This window comes from Lutra lutra, chromosome 2 (assembly GCF_902655055.1).
Source record: "Lutra lutra chromosome 2, mLutLut1.2, whole genome shotgun sequence".
NCBI classification, from domain to species: Eukaryota; Metazoa; Chordata; class Mammalia; order Carnivora; family Mustelidae; genus Lutra; species Lutra lutra.
In genome coordinates this window covers 28,158,557-28,179,877 of record NC_062279.1, presented here as the reverse complement: position 1 = coordinate 28,179,877, position 21,321 = coordinate 28,158,557, and the positions used below count along the sequence as shown (strand labels likewise).

Genomic DNA, 21,321 nt, shown 5'->3' with positions numbered 1-21,321 from the left:
AGGTAGGAAGGCCACTGGGCTGGCCTACTGGGTGAGCAGAACAATTATTTTCAGACCGACTGCTCCTCTACATGCCAACAAATTCACCTTGCAAATCAAGGGAGCCTCACAAAACATCCCAGGACTCAGCAGAGGGCAAGACTGCACCTTGGCGAAGTAACTCTCAGATGAAGACTCACCGAATGGGAGCCCCACCCAAATGTGAAAGCGGCAGCGGACTGGAGTGCGGGTTTAAAGGCCAGCTGAAATTAGCACAGCGCCATTAATTTACAGTATCTTAACTGCACCACTGCCAACTTTGCCCCATTAGTCATTTTAGGAGGAGGAAAAAAAGAAGCCCTGATACGCGCAAAGCAGTAAGAAGCTTCACGGATATGGAATTACGCTGCGGCTGGGCACCCCACCTTGTTCTTTAGCTCTCCTGCCATATCCTCGGCCAATAAAGTCAGGAGATTACATAGATTTTTGGCTTCCAGGAGAACAATCATCATTTAAACAAAGTATGAAAACGATTTTCTCTCCAATCTCTTCAACTGGTCAACAGTTCTAATATCCAGGGAAATTTTAATTATGTAATGATCCAATGATTTTATCAAAACAAGGGAAAACTTCAACTTAATCTACAGGTATTGGGAATCTGCTATCATGTAAAGTACATGGAACTAAAGGTCACTTCCTGATTCTGCGGCATTTACAAACTAGGAATAATATGTGTGTGTGCGTGTGTGCATGTATATATGTGTATATAAATAAATGTATAGAAAATGCTTTTGAAAACACTTAAAAAGCTGATGTTTAACAAGCACGGTCTTTTGTTATACAAGATCTATTACTGCTATCTATTTTACAATAGGGTATTATGCCAGGATTCTAAACAATTATTTTTGCTATATTCTACATATAAAATATTATACAGCTACTAAAAGGAATAAGACAGCACTCTACATGTTGCTCTGTGGAGACCATCCAGATATGCTAACTGGCAAAATGAAACTGACCCCATTTATGTTTGTAAAAAGGGACAGGAGATGAACTGTGTGCGTAAGACATGAATGCGCTGGAAAATGATTAGAAAAATTCTGGACGGATAAAAAATAAACTGTCAACAGTGGTAACTTCTGGAGAATGGGCAGCTGAGGGGGAATGTTCATGCTCCACTTTCACTCTTCTATCTGAATTTTTTTAGCACAGGTCCATGGTATCTGTATTAATCATTCACTCCCTCACCCAATTCTTTGATTCACTCAGCAACTATGTAATGAACACCGGCTACGGGCTAGTAGTTCTAGATGCTGGGGATACAAAAGTGAGCCAACTGGCCGCAAAGCCCCATGGAAGAGCCGTTTCCTGGTGCGAAACGGAGAGTGTGTCACGTGCTGATGAGGAGGCAGTAAGCAGAAAAACAAAGAAGGGCAAGCAACTGCGGTCAGGAACCTGAAGGGGAAGAGAAAACCCTAAATTTGAAAGGCCCAGGATGCATGTTAGGATGTTTAGCATTATCCTGGTCTCTACCCGACTAAAAGCCTGTTGGATCTCATCCATCTCACTCCACACTCCCTCATCCGAAAAAAGTTTCTAGACACTGCCAATGTTCCTTGGGGCCCCAAATCACCTCCAGCAGAGAAGCAGGAGTTAGAGAAACAGCAGAGACCACTGAGACTGGGGCACACTGGTTGGGGGTTGGGCAGTAAGGGAGTTTTTTTTCTATAAATTTTTAATTTTAGAGGCATTTTTAGATTTGCAGAAAATTTACGAAGATAGTTTCCCCTATTGTTAACATCTCACATTATTATGGTACACTAGTCACAACTAGTGAACTAGTACTGATACACTGCTAATAGCCAGTTAGAAAACTACTGCACTAAAAAAGTGACAGGCCTTGGTGGCTTAGCCTAGAAATGCTAATACTGGAGGTGGGGAGCAGCAGTTAAATTCTGGATGAATAGGAGGGGCAGGGTGGGGGGGAGTGGAGGGAGCAAGAGGGGAGAGAGGGGACAAAGAAGACAGGTACCAAGATTCCAAGGACTGGGTGCTGAACATGCAGAAAGGAGCTGCCAGGCACTCCGAGAGGAACGGGATCTAGTGATTAAAATCAGGAGTTCAGTCCTGGGAAGTTAAAGTGGAAATGCCCACTGTTACCCAACTAATGATTTCAAGTGGGCAGGGAGATGTGTGGGAGAGGTCCAGCCTGGAGACAAAAATTTGAGAGTTGCCTGAAAATACAGAAGATGCTATTTAAAACCAAAAACTGAATCAGATCACCCAGGGAGAGAGCACAGATGGGGAAGCAAAGAAAACCAAGCCCTGATGCTCCCCAAGATGTGGAGGACAGAGGAAGAGAAGAACCAGCACAGGAGACGGGCCACAGTCACTGATGTAGAAGCAGGAAACGGTGGCATGGTAAAGACAGGACAGGTCCAACAATCTCTGAAGAGCTGAAGCCCAACATCACAACTTGGAAATGACCCATAAACACTGGCTGGCCCCACGCTGCTACCTGACCCCAGATGCCTTCTCAGCTGGTAACCCCCACCCAAGGGGAGACCCAACACATCACTTCACTGATTCTGTCCTCCCTCCACTGCAGCTCAGCCACTCGGGCTCTGCCCGCACCACTCCACTCTCACAGCCCCTTTCCAAGGCTGGACCACCTTCCTCAACCCACCCACCAGCTCTCCTCAGGGACACCTCAAAGCTGAGGACACCTGATGGACCACACCCATCACAGAAACCTTTCCACCCCGGAACCGACTCTTGCAGACCTGGCTGACAGAATGCCGCTGTGATTACAATCAATGGTTAAAGGCAATCCTTTGGATCAGGAGAAGAAAAAAATCCACTTTTAAGTACTCCTACTTACTGTTAACCTTTAATAACATAACCCAGAACCGTGAACTCAGGTTCTGCTATAAAATGCCACTACCCAAGAAATGGTGGCCGTTCCTCTGTGCCAAACAAATCACAAGGTTGAAGGGGAAAAGAAAAAAAACCCATAAAGATACTAGTATCATTTCATCTGAAAAGCACATTACCTAGAGCTCAGGCTCATGAAAACTACAATGATTTTAGCTGAAAACTATATTTTGGTATTTGGAAGGTGATCATACTCCTTGAACTCACAGTAAGTTAGTTCTGCTATGCATTTTCCAAAGTGAAAACCAAGCATGTTTACTCAGTTCAGCCCTTACAGAAAAGGACCTCAGGTCCACAGCTGAAAAATCTTTAGCAGAGATTTCTGAAAATCCATAAATGAGAGAAAGATAATTTTTCTAGTAGGAATCGGATATTAACATGCTCATGTTTCTTCATTCAGGAGACCTTCACGTCAAGTATTCTGAGTCAATGACTGTGACCGCACATTCTTCACAAAACAGAACACAGCCCGGGCGCTGAGAACATAACTGCACCAATTCAAATACTTAGGTCTAAGCTGAAGATTCAGGCCTGTTTCGTATGCTCCTGAGACAGGATTAGGTGGGATGCAGCACTACACATGCATAAATCCTATAAAATGCTGTACATTTATTATTTAGAGGTCCCAATTCTTAATAGCCTGTTAGTCTTCCAGCCATAGGGAGACAGTATCAATTCCACGCGTGGTGACAAAAATACAAAAAATATTCACACGAAGAACTCTGTGTTCTCCCTCCCCGTGCTCTCTCCCACACACTCCCATTTTGTATCAGCAGCAGTAAGAGTGTCACTGGAGTTGAACTTATTACGGAAATTCAGAGCTTAATGCTCAGTTTGAATAGTGTCACATTTTTAAAAGTATTTTTGAAGATGTCTAAACTGCAGGGAAGATACCTACATTTTCAAAGAAAAATGTCACAAAGATGTCAAAGAAAACATGAAATGTGACTCTTGTTTTTTAAAAATATAGTATATTACATAAACGTTTAATGGCCTCTAAAATCATTTAATAAAAGTCAGAAAAAAGACTGTATCCTACTAAGGAAATCTGTTAATACCGCTATGACCAATTCGCAGCTTCATAACATAGACAAGAGGAAAAAAAATCATTTTCCTAATAAATTATAATAGCCATGAACAGGACTCTTAGAAGTTTTTATTGTTACACTGAAAAAATTAATGGGTGGGTCTCTTTATTTTCTAGGTGCATACCAGATTTTTTTAAGCCTTGTTAAGGCATCTGTCAGTAAAAATGGGAGTGGAGGGCCCAGCTATGATGCAGAACAGAAGAGCAGCTTTAGGTTCGGTATGTATCACTTAACCGCCTCTGGTAATTCTGCATAGCCTCCATATAAAATCTGCTATGTGATTTACCTCCTATATGAATCTATAAGACCTATAAGACATGTCTGCGGTATCTCAAGAGGATGGTCTCTGGCTGTTCCTAGCTACTGTGACATAAAAGAAGTCAGGAGAACGCCAGCGGCATACACATTCCTGGCTGCGCTAGAGATGCCTCGCTCTTCACTTCTCTGCTCTTTTTACAGACAAGACGTGACCACTACCTGTTACTCACCTCCAACCACTTTCTCCTCACCCACGCTCCAGGGCAAACGTTGCTCAGAGAGGCTCCATAAACACAGTTTACCCCCTGTGATTTAAGATCATTTCACCTAATGTATTTTTTTCTGCAAACAGAAATCACTTAAATGTCACGTTGGCAGGGTAGCCAGTAATTAACACTGGCCACTTCCTTTACTCCCAAATTAGTAAAGTTTTACTACTGGCCAAATTATAATTAGAGTTATTTTCAGATGTATGTACAGGTATTTCACTAAATAGATCAAGAATGTGAATAGTTCCCTGTATGGCAAGAAAATGCAAAGTCTGCAGGGGAGAGTCCCTCCTCTTCTCCTTAAAATGCTCTCCTCCCCTATTCTCCCTTTTTCCCACCTCTTAGCAAAGATGGGATCCACCCTAGCTACAAATAAATACACCCTGTGAGGCCAAAACATTCTGCCTTTTCTGAAGCTCCTCTCTAAATTATCACTCCCTCTCAAGCATCACACTCAAATAAGTGCTGTTCTCAGAAGGCCCCTTTGTGTACACACACACACACACACACACACACACACACCCCTTCGTCCCTTCTGGAAAATAAACTTCATTCAAACCTTCCCCTCCTTCAAACTCACACCTTAGGTTTCACTTTCTTGTTCAGAGGAAGTTCTAAAACTGAACGGGCTCTGGGCTACCTTGACTTCTGCCTCCTGTAAAGAAGACCATTTCTCCCCCTCAACGCTCTCTAGGGCCTCACAAACAGCTTCTCCTGGTGTCACAAGCCAATGGCAAATCAGATGCCCTTTTCTCAGCACTCCCTGACTCAAGGTCACACTACTCACACTCTCCCCAATACCGCTGTGTCCTTTATGCGTCACAGACAACCTAAAACATGGCAATCCACAGCACAACAGGTGAACGATGAATGACACGAAGTAGTCCTGATTCTCTTCAACACTCTTTCGCCTTCAAGTTTGTCATTATAAACTTGTCCTTCCGACTGTTGGCACAAGGTAACCTCCTCAAAGACCTCACCCACTACCCTCACTTTGGAATCCCACATTCCAGCCTTACCTCCCTTAAGAGCGGAAACACCTTCCTGAGATACCATCAGACCTGCGGGGACCCAGCCTTTCACCCACTCCCAATTGCAAAACACCAGCCATTGCACTCTCTTATTCCACTGCACTGTTTCTACGCCAGCGAAGAGTTTCACCACTTCCCAAACCACAGATCACTCAGGCTTGCAACGTAAGAAATCAAGTAAGAAAAAACGGGCTGGCAGACATAAAAACTGTGATCTTGCCCAGGCTTCGTCCCTAACCAACTCTGTGGGTTGAAGGAAGTTACCTAATCCTTGGATTCCATTTCTTTATTCGCAAAGCTAGAGTTTGTACTAAAATCTTTACAGCCTCCTCCCTCCAGGGAGACACTTCTCTCCTCCCCACCCTGCCCCCACCACTTCCCTGTCTCGCTCAGGTGCGCTCTTTCTCTCTCTCTCACTCACACACACACACTCCTTTTATTTCTAACTACCAAACCTTCCTATCTAAAGTTACCGAGACTGGACTTTCCCCCCCTCAATTTCTGAAAATTGTTCCCTCTTCCTGCTGCTGCCTCCTAGTTCTTGTATTTGCTCAGGCACAGCATTTCCTAGCTTCCCAGTATTCCGACTTTCTGGCCCCCGCACTACTTGGCCTATCAACCACACACTCACAAAAACTTCTTTGCGACATTAGTCCCTAGTTGGCGAATACTCAGTGTTTCCCCTTAGCCTGCTTATTAAGTGTATTCTTCTTAGACTTGTATTAAAGACCTCTGATAATTTTACTTCTACCTACTTTAGTAATTGAATCTCTAATTAGCTTACTTTCTATTTCAAACCAAAAGTCATACTCCCCATAGGCTGGGAATAACCAAGCTGTCCAGAGCACATGACACCACCTGGTGGTGAGGGTTCTAAACTTAAAAAATCTCCACCCCACCTTCTTATATAAAAGATAAGCTAATCATTGTTTTTTTCTGCCCTTTACTCCTCACATTTAGTTATTGTCACCTGTCTTCTACACTTCTTTCCTTCCCTTTTAACGCCTGCCCCATAAAAAAACTATCCCTCCTGTCTATAAAACAATGTAAGCCCAAGTCATGGATTTTCTATTTTCTCCTTGTGCCAAAAAAAAAAAGAAAAAAAAAGTATAAGTCATATAAAAACAGAATCGAAGAGACATCTATAATCCACCAACCCTTTTCCTAACAATAACAAATCATGTCACAACTAGGGTTTCTAAGATCTGCTTTGCACATGTCATTTAGGGTCCTTGCATTATTCCCTTCTGATTCACTCTTCCCCCAGAACTCACCCTAATATCAACCTCTCCGTCCCTGCCCAGCTCACCAAAATGCTCGGATGAACTTCCGTGTTTTTATCACAGTGGATATAACCAACTGCTTATTTGTCCTTCTCCCCCAAAGGACTGTAAGATCTGTGAGGGCAGAAAATGTGATCTGTTCCCCCTGTATCCTGTGTCTGGCCCAGTGTTTGGCACAGACGAGATCCGCAGTTGCTCTGTTCATGAAATGCATGGAGACTGGAAGGCAGGGGTCAAGTAGGGGATGGAAGGGAAGGAGGGATAACATGGGAAAAAGCACATCCATCCTTCTGAAAATCCTGGTGCAACCACCACCAGGCCAGTAACAACAGTGCAGATGGCTGCCCTAGAGATGGCTCTGATTTCTAGCAGCTGAGAAAGAGGTCACCACCCACCTCAGAATGCTTCCAAACCTGCTATAGCAGATGCCAGATCAGTTTCTGCGATGCAGAGCTTATCCTGAAGCTCTCTGCTTGAATAGTCTATGAAGGGTAAGGCTTCAATTCTGCCTCATTTTCCTAAATAGTTCACAAAGAGACATCGGACTATAGATATATATCCACACATAAAATAAACCTTTGGGATTAAACAAGAATTTGGGGAATATATTTAAATCTGGAACTTAAAGAAAGGTAAGTTTTTTTTTTTTTTCTTAAAGTTTAAAATGTGAAATATATAGATTCTTCCTCTGATGGACTACATTTGAAATCAGAAGACAAAATAGCAATGTAAAGATCTTAAACGAATAGCCTGGATCACTCATTTCAAAAACTTCTTTTCAGTGCCTAAGGATAAACTAACACTTGCAAATTGACCAATTAAGTGAGACAAAAAAAAAAAAAGTTTGGCTTCATCATTTATACAATTGGTCAAAAGAAAGCTTACCTACTGCAATTTCCCACTCATAAAGATTAAACAGACACCTAGCCTTATGGCTTCCTGCTATTAAGTCAGGTCCTTTAGGCGACAAATTAGGCCACTGAGACAACATTTAATGCAACAATAATGCACTAATTTGATTCAGTTTACTGAGTCTATGTAAAATCAGCCAAACTGGGGTGGAAAACAGGTGGTGGTAGACTTGACAGTGAGGTTAAATGACCAGTAAGATCCCTTTCACCTCTAACATTCAAAGAAATAACTGCTTCAGCGGTGGCTCAAAAGCTAAGTCTACAGAGATACACAAGAGAGGCAGGGGAGCAGGGGACGGAAGACTGTATTAGTTTACACATAATTTTCAGATTCCCCTTTGGCACCTGTCCACAACATGGATTAAATGATCTATTAACATGATGATAACCCACTGGGGGAACTTCTAGTGACTAATTAAAAGATACAAGGAATATACAGGTGGACTGAATGCTTTTATTAAGTTCTCTAACAATCCTGCTTCCACTCAGAGTCACAAAAGAATGTGGTTCATTTAAGATGTTCCTTTTTATAGAAATGGGTACACAAATGCATACTTTATTCAAGTCAAACCTTACTCTGAGCTTGTTAAATGCCATGTTTAGCTTAATTAGAGTTATGTCAACTGTTGTTTTTTTTAAAAATTATGCAATACTTTAAATATTTTTAAGTCCATCTTAAGGTTTGATAATACAATAAGGACAGAGGAATAATAATTCTAGTTGTGGAACCAGAGTCGTTCTTTTAAAACCCAAAGATAAAGCCAAATATATTTCATGTATATTAACCTATACAACTGCAGAAACACATTTTCATGAATAACTGTTAACAACTGGACAGGATGGGTAACAACCACAACTCTAAAAATTGGAAAAAATACTACCATAACCTAGTTTTAACACGTGCAGATATCTCCAACTATGGAACCCATGTCTGAACGGACCAAGCCTTAATAAGTTGCCTTTATTAAAGATAAACAAATGAAGATCATTTGCCTTTTACATTTTTTCCCATTTTAATATTCACTGTAAATATCTAATAAAAAAGGAAAATAAAATCCACTCTACCAAGCACCAGAGTGGTTTAACAAAAGCCACTTAATGAAACCGTAGTTCAAACACATGCGCAAAAAAAAAAAAAAGCTTAAGTGCATAAAAAATGTTTGAGTTTACTTTCCTAAAGCATACAATTGCGTCCTTGTTTTCAAAGCTCTGCAACTCACATCACTGGGAACAAAAAATCTCACGGAGACACAGAAAGTTAGCTTCCTAGAAGAAAGCACTGCGAGTAAGAGAAAGCAGTGAAGAATGAGAATCCCTTCTTAAAACAAAACAAACCTTACAAGTTTCTCTTCTAGGAAAAACAAAAACAAAAACAAAACAAAAAAAACCTAAGAAGCAGCACACTTTTGCAAAGGTTTAGCCCCCGCAAGTTACCAATCGCACCTATTCTATCTACATTTAACCAGTTAGTACTTAACCCTCAGGGCAGCGATCCCTCGGGGCACAAAACATCTGAGAGAACTCCAGGACTCCATTTCAAAGATCCCATCTCTTTGGCTACCGGCCTCTCCTTTCATCTCACCTACGCCGGGACTCTCAGAAATTGGAAGAATTAACCTAGGGGCGAGATCAGTTAAGCCATGAGCAGGCACGAGAGTTACCGGGGAGAGCGCGCGGGGCGCGACGGAGAAGTTTCCGAGCTCCAGGGCGCAGCGGAAGTCCTCGCCCTCCCGCCGCCCGGTAGCCCCGCGCCACGGCCGCCGCTTTGATTTCCAGCAATGGCTCCAGCACCAGACCCACGCAGTCCCCGGCCGCCGCCGCCACAGCCCGCAGCCGGCTCGCAGCGGCACTTGGGTAGGTAATTACCATTCGGCGCACGTTGCAAATTATCCCCCTCCCACCCCTCCGCCCCCACGTCCTCCCCGCCGCCGGAATCCCGAGCCCGTCCCGAACTTTCCAAGCCGGCAGGCGCCGCGGCACTGTACCACCTTCCCGCGGAGCTTGCTTTCATCCCACCTCCCAGAGCACCGGCCCGAGCGCCGTCCTGGGCTGGACAGCTAGGGAAAAGCACCCAGGGAGCCTAAAGTCCGCCACCCCGAAGCACCAAGTTGCATGCTTCCTGGGCGCAGACGGCTCCGCCCCGGCCGCGCACCGGCAGCCCTGGCGCCTCGCTGCGCCCCCCGTTCACCCGGCCCTCCAGCCCCAACTTCGTTTCTATCAAACTTACAGCAAAGTTGGCCCCAAGTGGCGGCGGCACTCTCGGGGACGCGCGCCTCGTCGCCTCAGCGCGCCCCCGAGCGGGGGCCGGGTCCTCCGGGGGCTTCACTGAGCGGGCGGGTCCGCATAGTGGCGGCGGCCCTCCCTCGCTGCCCGCGCGCCCCGCTCCGAGGCCGCTGCGCGGCCGCCCTGCTCGGCACCGGCGCCTCACGCGCCCGGCGCGGAATATATCCCTCCGCCCGCAGCCACGCCCGCGAGCGCCGGCGCTCGTTTCTCCCGCGCGGAAACTCGATCTGACTTTCCCTGGCGGCCAGACTCTGAGCTCGCGGGTCCCGGGCAGCGGGTCCCAGGCAGCGACTCCCCGCCGCGGGTCAGTGATCCCCTGCCGCTAGAGCGGCTCACTCCTCCGAGGAGACAAGCGAGTGCCCAGGGTGCTCTTGCGACACTCCGAGGAACGGTGTGGGGCTTGCTGTAGTGCGGCCGTTAGTTACGGCTAGTACACAGATTTGTGCAGGGAATTAGTATGGAATATTTCCTGCTAGGAAAGGGGAAACAGTTTAGCTTTAAAAGGGGGGGGGGGCAGCTAAGGCTAATAAGGCTTCCCCCGACTCCCTTTAGATTCTCTAGAACCTTCGGAGAATTCCTAAATCTGCATTTGAAAGCCTCTGTTCTGGGTCTACAATTGCTCGGTGGAATAAAATCTTCCAAAAGGTCTCAAAAGGAATGCAGTCGGATCGGATCTACTTCCTTCTTCGGTTTACACGAAGATCCAGGGAAAATGAAAGCGCTTCCTCCGCCACTTCATGTTGCAGAGCTAGTTAAATAACCTCCCCGACCCGGGTTACGAACCCCAACGCCGGCTTCTTCCGGCAGACACCCCAGACTCCCACGTCTGCGGGACAAAAGGCTGCTGTGTCGCCTCGTGCGCTTTCCCAGCCGCACAAACTGTGAACCCAGTCTAACGTGGAACTACAAGTTCCCTAGGGAGAAGGGGAAGCCCCGGGCGCTGGACGCCCCACTCGGGGAAGCCCCCCTCCAACCCACGCCCGAGCGAGCAGTCCGGGGTCCGGGGACTGTGGGCCCATACTCAGCGCCGGCAAATCTCCAGACGCAGGCTCCGCATAGCTGAGCCTCGGCCGAAGCCCGGGGTGCCCCTGGGCATTGGAAAACAGCCCAGAGAAGAGGGCGGACATGACCTCGGAAAGTTTTTGGGACTCGAACATTTAACACTGTGAAGACAAAGAGATCTTATTTCCCCGGAACCGGTGGAGGGGACTGCTGGGGGAGCTGCGAGGCAGATGCGGGCGGGTGAGTCTAGGGTTAAAGAGAGAAATTCCTTGGTTCAAAGTTAAATGCAGTCTCTTTTTAAACCATCCCAAAGAATGTACTTGTAAAAATAAAGGTGTCCAGCAGGTTATGGCTGGGAAAGATAATGGGAAAAGATAATGCCTGCAGAATGAATGTGCTGAGCCGTAGTACTAAGAGTGTGTGGCGTATTCCCTGCGCATTATTTGGAATACACATAAAACCACACACCCAGAAAACACCATCCTCCAAACCCTTGGCCATGGCCATAAATGCGCAAAGTGCTCCTGGAGTTACAGGTCAATTTTATACTTCGAACACGTAGAAAATAGGTGACCTGATCTCCAAGCTCTACCGGCTTGCGCCCCTTGCTGAATTCTAACTCTCAACACATCAGTCACACAAGAACGCCAACAGTTTGCTGGCGGAGGAAGGTAGAATTGGAAGGGAAAGAATAGTAAGTAAAAAGACATCATCCCGTAACATAAAATCACAAGATGTCTTAAATGGCACAAAAGAACTCCTGAAAAAAAAAAAACAAAAACTACCATTCATTAGTAAGTAAAAACCCTCACTCGAGCTAAAAACATCTGCTTGGGAATCCCGATTTTCCAGGCTCACTGCGAAACCTAACTGCCTGGAAGAAGTTGCACTTTTTCGCCACAGGAACAGCCGAGAGCCAGAGATGGAGATTTCAGACCCTGGCGCTGCCGCGTTTTTCTGCTCTTTTAGCCCTAACGAAATAGAGATGCCTCTTTGCCACCATCGAATTACCTTCACAAGAAAGAAAAATGTAGTTCAAGCTCCACGTTTGTCCTTTCGGTCGTTGCCCCCCCCCCCCCCAACCCTGTCCCCAAAGGCTTTTGGAAATTAGGGGAATAGGGGACGGTTCCAGGAAAAAAAAAACAAAAAACGCTTTCCTCCGGTACGGCCTCTCCAACCAGTCCACCCAAGCTAGTATTTGAAAATTAGATAGCGAACGGGCCGGGGCGGGTGGTGAGTGAAGGCTGGGGGCTCACGCCCACGTCCCTGGTGCGCCCGGCAGGTCCAAGTTCTCGGTCCGCGCGGAGCCCAGCAGGGATCGCGCGCCTTGCCGGGTGCCCGGACTAGAGGGCGCTGCGCCACTGCAGATAGCGCGGCCCCAAGTTGCGCCCTCCCTGGGCACCATTTCTATAATAAGTTACATTCAAAATAATGCACAAACAGTATAGCTTTTCAAGTTCTTTTGAACAGTGCTATGCATGTATTTTATGAATTCCAAAACCTGTGTGATCTTTCCATTCCCGAGCCATTTACAACCAGAGGGGTGTGCAGCTCGCTAGGAAGAGAGCCTGAAGGATGCACACGCTTCCGTGCACTAGCTCAGGGCCAAACGCCCCCACGTAATTTCATTTACGTTTTAAACTTAAATACAAAAGGCTTACACTAAACGAAGAACTCACCAGTCCAGCCGCTCGAGTCCTTGGGTGCTGGCTTTAAAGTCCTCGGCAGCTCCGTAATCCCCACGCAATTTGGGTATTTGTTAAAAGCCGTATCTGAAGTACCAACTTTGCCTCCCTCCGATCTTCAGCATGTCCCTAACGAGAGTGCGATCCGCCCGCGCTGCCGGGACCCAGGTGGCCACATCTCCGGAGGCTCCCGTCCTGGGTGGAAAGTTGAGCACTAAGAGGAGGCGAAATGAGAGTGAGCGAGGGCTACGGAATAGGGCCGAGGAGAAGCCAAGTTTGTCAGGACATGTCCAGGCAGCAAGCCGCCCGAGTTTAGGAGTTGCGGCCGAGAACTGCGGCGGATCACTGCCTTTTCCCCCACTCCCTCCCTCTTGGAGAAGGTGGGGGAGGGGAGGTGACGTCAGCGCCCCGCCTAGCCCCCCGCCCCGCGGCGCGGACGGGATTCTCCTGCGGGGTCCGCCTCCCCGACAGTAGCTACGAGCGTGCACGGGGCTGGAGCGGCCCTGCCGCAGAGCTGTGTACCCAGAGGCGCGTATCCCTCTCCACCGTGCGGCGTCTCCCCCGCTCCACCGAGCACTGGCGTTCCTCGCACTCAACACCTGAGCGGCCCCGGAGCCCCGCGGCGCGCACCTCTCTGGTGTTCTTTCTTGTAGGCCCCCTCCCGCAGCGTTTTCCCACGCGTCGAACTGCAGGTGATGCTCTTCCTCTTCTGCAGCTGAAATTCGTCGCGACGTGTCGCCTGCCGGGTTTTTGCAGGGCGGAAGCAAGCACAGTCTCTGCAGACTGGCCTGGACGACTTGTACTTTGTAGCCCTCCAACTTCTGGATGTGATGTATTTTAAATAATTCTTGTGCTCTAGCGCTGTTTGTGGTCTTTGTGTTGAAAATCACAGAGCCATATTTTAATTTTCAAATGCTTTCCAAACGCGCCTACGTTTTTACACGGTACTCCGAAACGTAGAAGGTTCCGAGGGGTGTGGGGAAGAGATGGAGGAGGAGCCAATTTTTAATGTGTCTTACAAATCATACATAGTGATAGGGGCCAAGACACAAATCAGTCGTCTAGTCGTAATGTAGACTAAGACAAATGCAAACACTACTGAAACTCAATTTATAAATGAACGCATCGTTTTTATGTAGGCGTCCAGACTCCAGGAAAAATATCTACTGTGGAGTGTGTGTGTGTCTGTGTGTTTTAATGCCGCTAAAGTACCAAAATAAAATCAGGAGAGATCAGCGTGAAATTCCCAGGGAGCCATTTCTGTGAGTTGACACTGTTCACAGAAGGCTGGCATTAAAATTCAGAGAACCCTGGAAAGGGTGAGGACGCTGGGAGCGGGTTCTATCAGGACATTTGCAGCCATTGATGTAAATCTGGTCTGTTGAGCTGGTCGTTCTCCTTGCTGGGTAAAGAGCAAAACCCTGAGGACACAGGAAACAAGGCAAGGAGTTAAACAGTTACCAGACAAGGAATATTAAATGTTGGAGTAGTGTGTATGAGGAAGTCGTGTAACCTCTCTAAATTTCAGTTTCCTCATCTGTGATAAGGAATCGTATTTATTTCACACGGTAAAAATGCATTCGTGTATTTATCCATTCAAAAAAAATTACTGAATGCCATGTATTTGCCAGGGAGATAACATTCATTCATGTGGGCAACACTTTCACTGAACACCATCTAAAATGTCTAGCAAGCACACCAGCTGTCAGTCAGTAGCCCTTTTCTTACCCTTCCTATCCTTTGCAGGGGGTCAGCTTTCTCATTTCTAAAATTTGGAAGAGTAAAAGGGAAGTTATCACAAGTAATTCAAGATAGGTTTTGATTTAGAAGAGAGGAGAGGGCAGTGAGGAGCTAGGAGACAGAGAATTGGGGGAAAGGATTTTAGGGGCCTCTGCAGACCACAGGGAAGGTGCAAGATTCCTGAGGGAGGGAGGGCAATCAAAAGAAAGACTGGTTTGGGAGGCCAGCCTGTCAGTGCAGAGGACACACTTCTCAGGCTTCACTATTTCAAGTACACAGGCTCACTCCTTTTATGTTAATAGTTGAAGTTAGAAATTGACCACATAGTACAAGTTCTTATTAATGAGGTACATACATTTTTCCCATGATGCTGCTGTGCCAGTCAATTTGATCTTTAGAGTCACCATAGGTAAATCAAAGTATTTCCATTTTTTTAAAAAAGAAAAAAACACAAACAAAAGGAACTTATCTAGAATTGATGGTACCAATCAAAATAGCTATTTTTAAAAACAAAGGGAGAGGGGCAGAAAACTCTTAACCTCCAGACCTGCATGCTCCATCCAATACCATAGGTATTACTAGGTAGATACACAAGTAGATACACAAGCCACAAGTGGTTGTTTAAATTAATTTAAAATTCAGTTATTTTTGTCTCACTAGCTACATTTCAAGTATATGATGTCAGCTTGTGGCTAGTGGCTACCTTTTGTTCAGGGCCAATGAAAGAATATTTTTGTCATGATAGAGAATTCTATTGGACAGTATTATTATAGACTTTGCTATTGTTTTTGGAATGCTACATCAAGTATTATAGTTTTTCATGGACCCAATATTGAGTCACTTCCAAAGTAAAACAAAAACAAAAACAAACAAAAAAACCCCAACCAGAATTATAGAAGGATTCGCTCATTCTGCAAATATTTATCAAATACCAACAAAATGCTATGAGAAATTATAAAGGACTCGAATTTTAATGAGTTAGATATGTTTAGTGATTAAGAAATATTAACACGGCCTAACATGGACTTTTAGTTGTTTGCTTCCATTGCCAAACACTAAAACCAGAGAAAATCACTAAACTTAAAGCAGAAAAGAATTCTAAGACACTTTTAGGTCTAGTCCTCGGATTAAATAATTCTAAGTAGTCTGACTGACTTCTCTGTTCTTGTCCCTGCTCTCACATCCATCTACCTGAGCTCCCTTTCGGCCTAAACTTCCTGGAGGTAACACCCTCTTCCGCTCTCTCTGCTTCCCCAGCTTTGGAATTATTTTACTCTTTGCATTCAAATACAGCTCTCCTCTGGGATCTGCTTGTACTCTCCAAGGGGTCCATTAGAACGGACAACTACTCGATCTGATAAGAATCAGTAGTGGTTAACTAGGGGTGTGAATATGTTAATACTCCTAGTCCCTTCCAAGTGCCTTGTATCAAGGGCCTTCTTAAAGTTAAAACTTAATGGCAAAATTTTATTCTAATGGTGAAATTCCAGATGCCATGGCCAGTTGGGCAAATATTTGGAGACATTACAGATCACTTATGGGATGGCTATTAAAAAAAAAGTGTACCTTCATTTTAGGAATAAATACATAGTAGAATAGGCTGGTTTGTGAACATTCTGTCCCTACAAAAATAAAATCAACATCCCCAAGTGGTTTGGAAAGGGATCTTGCTGGATAAATAGAATTCTTACGATGTTTACTCAGCTCAGTGACTGAAGGATCCCAAGTCTACCTTTTTGAACAGTAAGCAATGAATCTTTTCAGAAAATGTTAAAACACTTTCTCCATAAAGGTAAGGGAAAGAACACTGCACTCAAGGTCAGTAGATCTGGTTTGGGTCTAGTCTTTGCCATAAAATCTAATGCTTGGTTATTACTGAATTTGGGAGTCTCACTTTCCTTTACAAAGGCGCATTTCTAAGAACACCGGGGCGGGGGGGGGGGGGGGGGGGGACTCCCTTGACAGTTGTGAGATACCAATAAACAGTGTTGATAATGACTATAATATCAGTATTCTCCTCAAATTTCTCACCCTGTCACTTCATTCCAGCTATGAGGCTTTCTAGACCCAGTAGTAAAAAGTAACCTTGATTTGGGACGCCTGGGTGGCTCAGTTGGTTAAGCGGCTGCCTTCAGCTCAGGTCATGATCCCAGGGTCCTGGGATTGAGTCCCGCATCGGGCTCCTTGCTTGGTGGGGAGCCTGCTTCTCTCTCTCCCTCTGCCTGCTTGTGCCCTCTCTCTGTCTCTGTCAAATAAATAAATAAAATCTTAAAAAAAAAAAAAGTAACCTTGATTTGAAGCCAATTGTGCCCCAGACTCTGTTTCATAAAGTCTTTATGAAGCCATAAAGACTTCTTTATATGTATCATCTCCTGTAATTCTTAGGAAATTCTACATGGTATTAGTAATTAATACCCTACTACCTTGTTCCAGATGAGAAACTAAAGTTTAGGTAGATTAGGTAATACTCTTTATCAATTTAATACACTAATTCCTATACCCTTTACCTCGTTTGAGCCCTTTATGAACCAAGGTGGTTGTTACGGTTTGAGAAGCATCCTAAGAGAAGCACAAAAATCTACCAAATGACAGCTGGAGGAAGATGTTCCTTTGTAGCAGCTACATGGAGTATGGAGAAGAAATTGTTTAAAAGCGGGTCCTTTGGGGCACCTGGGTGGCTCAGATGGTTAAATGTCTTCTCCTGTAGTGATCTCCAGGCCCTGGGATGGAGACCCACTGGGGTTCCCAGCTCAGCAGGGAGTCTGCTTCTCCCTCTCCCCGTGCTCATGCACTCTCTCTCTCTCTCTCTCTGTATCTTTCTCAAATGAATAAATAAAACCTTTTAAAAATAATAATAAAATAAAAGTGAGATCACAGAATGAGAGCATCACTGATGGGCTTTAAGAGTATCTCTATGTAATACACCCATTATTTGCTTGGCTTTCCTAAGCAATAATGTGAAAAAGCCTCTTCTCTTCTCCTCTGTTTGGCTTTCCTATTTTCTAGATAGATATACATACTCTTAAACACATTTTGGTTCAAAATCATTGTCTGACTCTTAACTTGTTTAGTCTGAACAGCAGAAAAATACACACAAATGGTTCTCAATGAATTCTGGTAAGGACTATCTCACAGGACTTCCTGATCAGCATTTCAGTTTATACTTCACTTTTCCTTTTCCTGATCTGCAACCACAAGTGTGTCCTTTCTTTCTTTCTTTCTTTTCTACTTTCCTATATGACAATGTGGGAAATTCCATTTACAGATACTTGTGGACAATTATGATCCCATCACCTTTTCCTGAGAGAATTTTTTTGGTCATAAAAGCTAATATGAGACTGAAAGAATCCCATTTGGGAAATGGGAATTGTAATAGTCCCCCAAAATCCTTTCTCTAAAAAATGATCTATCTAAGCCCAAGGGGTAGTTCTGTAGCGTTGGTCATGGGTATGTGGACCAACCACAGCCAATGAGATATTAGAGAAAGTTTGCCGGAGGCTTTCTTCATAAGAAAGATCCATAAGAGACATTATGTCTTTCTTTGGACAATGTCAGATTAGAAATTCATGCCTGGGACTATTATAATTATCCCACTTGCTGAGAATGAGACCTAAACCAGGGAAGGCAAATAAAATTCTCAATGACATTGAATCAACCATCTTTGAAGGCCATCTTAACTCAAGAGTTCTTTAATGGGAGATCATAAATTTCCATCTTATTTAATCTGGATTGTGTCAGGATTTGGAGTGCTTGCACCCGACATCATCTCCCACAGCTAGATAATCCTCTTTAAAATATAGTAGGAATTGTTTGGAAAAAATAAGTGGATGTTCCTCCCCAACTCATTGATCAATAAGAATTCAGCCTGACTCTAATGACAAGATGGAAGGACATCTGGAGATTTTTCCTTAATGGTGAGAAAGAAGCTTTTAGATACAAAATGATTCAATCTTGCACACTGTCCGTTTTTCTACCATGAGGAAGATTAATATAAGGATATGAAATTTTATCTATTCAACTAAAAGTTTTTCCTTCATTCCTACTGTTATCTCCTTGCAAGTGCCAAAATCTTTTTAGCATATTTCCCAATATCTTGGTAATGAACACCCAGAAGTAATTTCTTAGAATCTACAGTGAATGTTAACCAAACTAGGATCTCAAATAATTATCAGAGGATAAAACAGTCAGCTGTATTGCCCACTAGCAGTAAATCCATGACATTTGGAATTTGTATCTATTTGTTCCTCTGATTGCCAATACCCCAAAGCCAAGCCCAAAAGTGAAATCAGTTTATATTTACCATGGCCCACTCTGTCCACACTTTGTCTTTTATTGAAATGGAATCATTTTAAAAAAGAATTTTTTTTAATTAACATGTGCTATAGTTGAAGATACGGTGATCTTTAAATCAGCTTTATTGTTTTATATGTGTAGGAAAGGAGATAGTCTGCCTCTGCCCCTTTCCTAAGCAGCAATGTGTAAAAAAGCCTCTTCTCTTCTCTGTAAGTAGAAAATAACAAAGCAATCTATGTAAGGTAAGGGGAGTGAGAGAGGAATCTGGCCAAATGAATGGGGCAGGATTCTTGCTGAAGGCAGCCAAGATGTGATCCAATATTACCTGGGAGGAGATGGGGATGACGACATTTGATCACATATCCAAGGTGGGGGATTCTGACTAAGCCAACTTAACAGATTTCTTGCTACAACTGAGTGTTGCTGGCCTGACAAGGACAGATATCAACGTCAAAGCCTAGAGGGCTTAAAGAAGCCTTCTAGAGTTTGGCCCAGGAGAGTCTTTGTCAGTAGCAGGCTCCTTCTGTTCTTTCTACTCTCCTGTAATCATTTTTCCTGAATCAAGCAAAGAAAAGAGAGGAACAACTGTTAGTAATCGAGCCTCTAAGACCTTCTGAATCTCAGCTGTAATGTTTGCAGGTTAACATTATTAGTCTGTGTCACTGGTTTATAAAAATCCCAGACTGTTCGAAGAGGTTGAGATAGTGCCTAAACGTATGAAAGCAAAGTACTAGAGAAGAAAGGAGTTAAAAGTCAAAGGATATAAGGGAGAATTTTGCCTCTAACATTTACTGGCAAGATACTGAGCTTCATAAATAGCCATGTGATTTGCTGGACTACAAGATGGGCCCCCACGATCTCCATTCTGACTTTCACTTTTTTGTGCGTGTAATCTCCTCCCACATCTTACCAACCAGGGTCTGTGACCATAGAGAAAGCTTTCGTGATGGTATGTCACCTCTGAGATTAGGTTATAAAAGACAATGAGTTCTCTTTGTCTCTCTTTTTCATTATTTGCTCTGGGGCAAGCTCCAAACCCCCATAGTGAAGAACTGAAGGCTTCTTCCAACAACCACGATTCCAACCAACCTGGAACCAACCAACTTGGAACGCCAAAGCTGAGGTTGATCCACCAGCCCCAGTCAAACCTTCAGAGGTGTGCAGCCCCTGGAGATAGCTTGATTGCAGACTCGTGACTGACCCTGAGCTAGATCACCCAATGAAGCTGCTCCCAGACTCCTACTCCACAGAAACTATGTGAGATAATAAATGTTTGTTATTTTAAAGTGCTGTGTTAGGGGGACTTTGTTGCTCAGCAATGGGTAAAGAAATTTGGAAAAACGGCTTCCTACCAATAACACAGTGAGTTCTCAGTATTATCATGGATGAGAAAACCTTAAAGTATACGTGAATGTTAGAGCCATACAAATACAGTGGGAGAACATGTCTAGAACACCACTATCCAAAAGAACTTTATGTGCAGGTAGGAATGTTCAATCTCTGCCGTTCTGTATGTGCTCAGTACTTGACATATGGCTAGTGCAAAATGAGGGATTGGATTTTTTATTTTATTTACTTTGAATCATTTAAATTTAAATAGTCATAGCTGGCTAATGGCTACCATTTTGGACAGAACAGGTCTAGAGGTTTCTAATCCAACAAATGACTGTTCTTTTTTTTTTTTTTTTGAGATTTTATTTATTTATTTGTTAGACAGACAGAGATCATAAGTAGGCAGAGAGAGAGAGAGGAGGAAGCAGGCTCCCTGCTGAGCAGAGAGCCCAATGCGGGGCTCAATCCCAGGACCCTGGGATCATGATCTGAGCCGAAGGCAGAGGCTTTAACCCACTGAGCCACCCAGGTGCCCCAGCAACAAATGACTATTCTAAAAAAGAGTCAAAAAGAACCCAGTATATAAAAATCACAAGCATACTATCTTTACCAGTTATGACTTTCTAAAGAAAGACTTGTGTTTTTATGAAGTTCAGAAATTATGGGTTGAGTTTAAGTAATATTTCCTTCCTTGCAGGAAAAGAAAATAATGCATTTTGTAAAACTGGGTTTTTTGAGACGTCAGATAGATTTCCCTTTGTGTGTATGTATGCAATTTATTAAACATGAAAGTATCGATTCAATGGACTGGCTCACACAACTGGCTAATTTGCGTGGTTGATTGAAAAGGCATGCAATGAACCAAATGGGCCCACTGTTACTTTAACTACACAGGGCACTGCTGATTCATCCACCTGATGGGTGAGGAAGGGTTAACGACCTGAGTGTTTCTTGGCACCACTTTATTTAGTGAGGTCGTTTGGTAATTATGAGACTCCAAATGCCAAAACAACTACTGTAAGTTACTTGCAATGATAGTTAAATCTAACGAGAGATAGACTTAAGTGTATACAAGATCGTATTATTTGAGGCTTGTAGGACGCCATGCATGTAATGTTGTTAGTAGGTCAGGAATGTTCATCTGGATTTTCTATTCTTTCTAAATGACATATGTTGAATTGTGCTCTGTAATAAAGCTGATGTCATTTAAATGTTGACTGTATCCTTAACATA

The 21,321-nt window shown here is 44.1% G+C and overlaps 1 protein-coding gene and 1 long non-coding RNA gene across 4 annotated transcripts in view; one reads left to right on the top strand and one right to left on the bottom strand.

Annotated features, from left to right (window-relative positions):
• FAT1 (FAT atypical cadherin 1) overlaps positions 1–13,041 on the bottom strand; it is a 126,582-nt gene extending 113,541 nt beyond the window's left edge. The window contains exon 1 of one of the 3 annotated variants that reach the window (XM_047716675.1): positions 12,718–13,041. The gene's annotated coding sequence lies outside the window, so the exon portion shown is untranslated. Of the gene's footprint in view, positions 1–9,980; positions 10,169–12,717 lie in introns of those variants that run through there. The other 2 variants (XM_047716690.1, XM_047716684.1) reach the window with 2 other exon arrangements.
• On the top strand, positions 9,465–11,400 carry LOC125092299 (uncharacterized). The gene is made up of 2 exons (XR_007124866.1): positions 9,465–9,607; positions 10,589–11,400. It is a non-coding gene; the product is annotated as an uncharacterized LOC125092299 (long non-coding RNA).
• Positions 13,042–21,321: the final 8,280 nt, after the last annotated feature.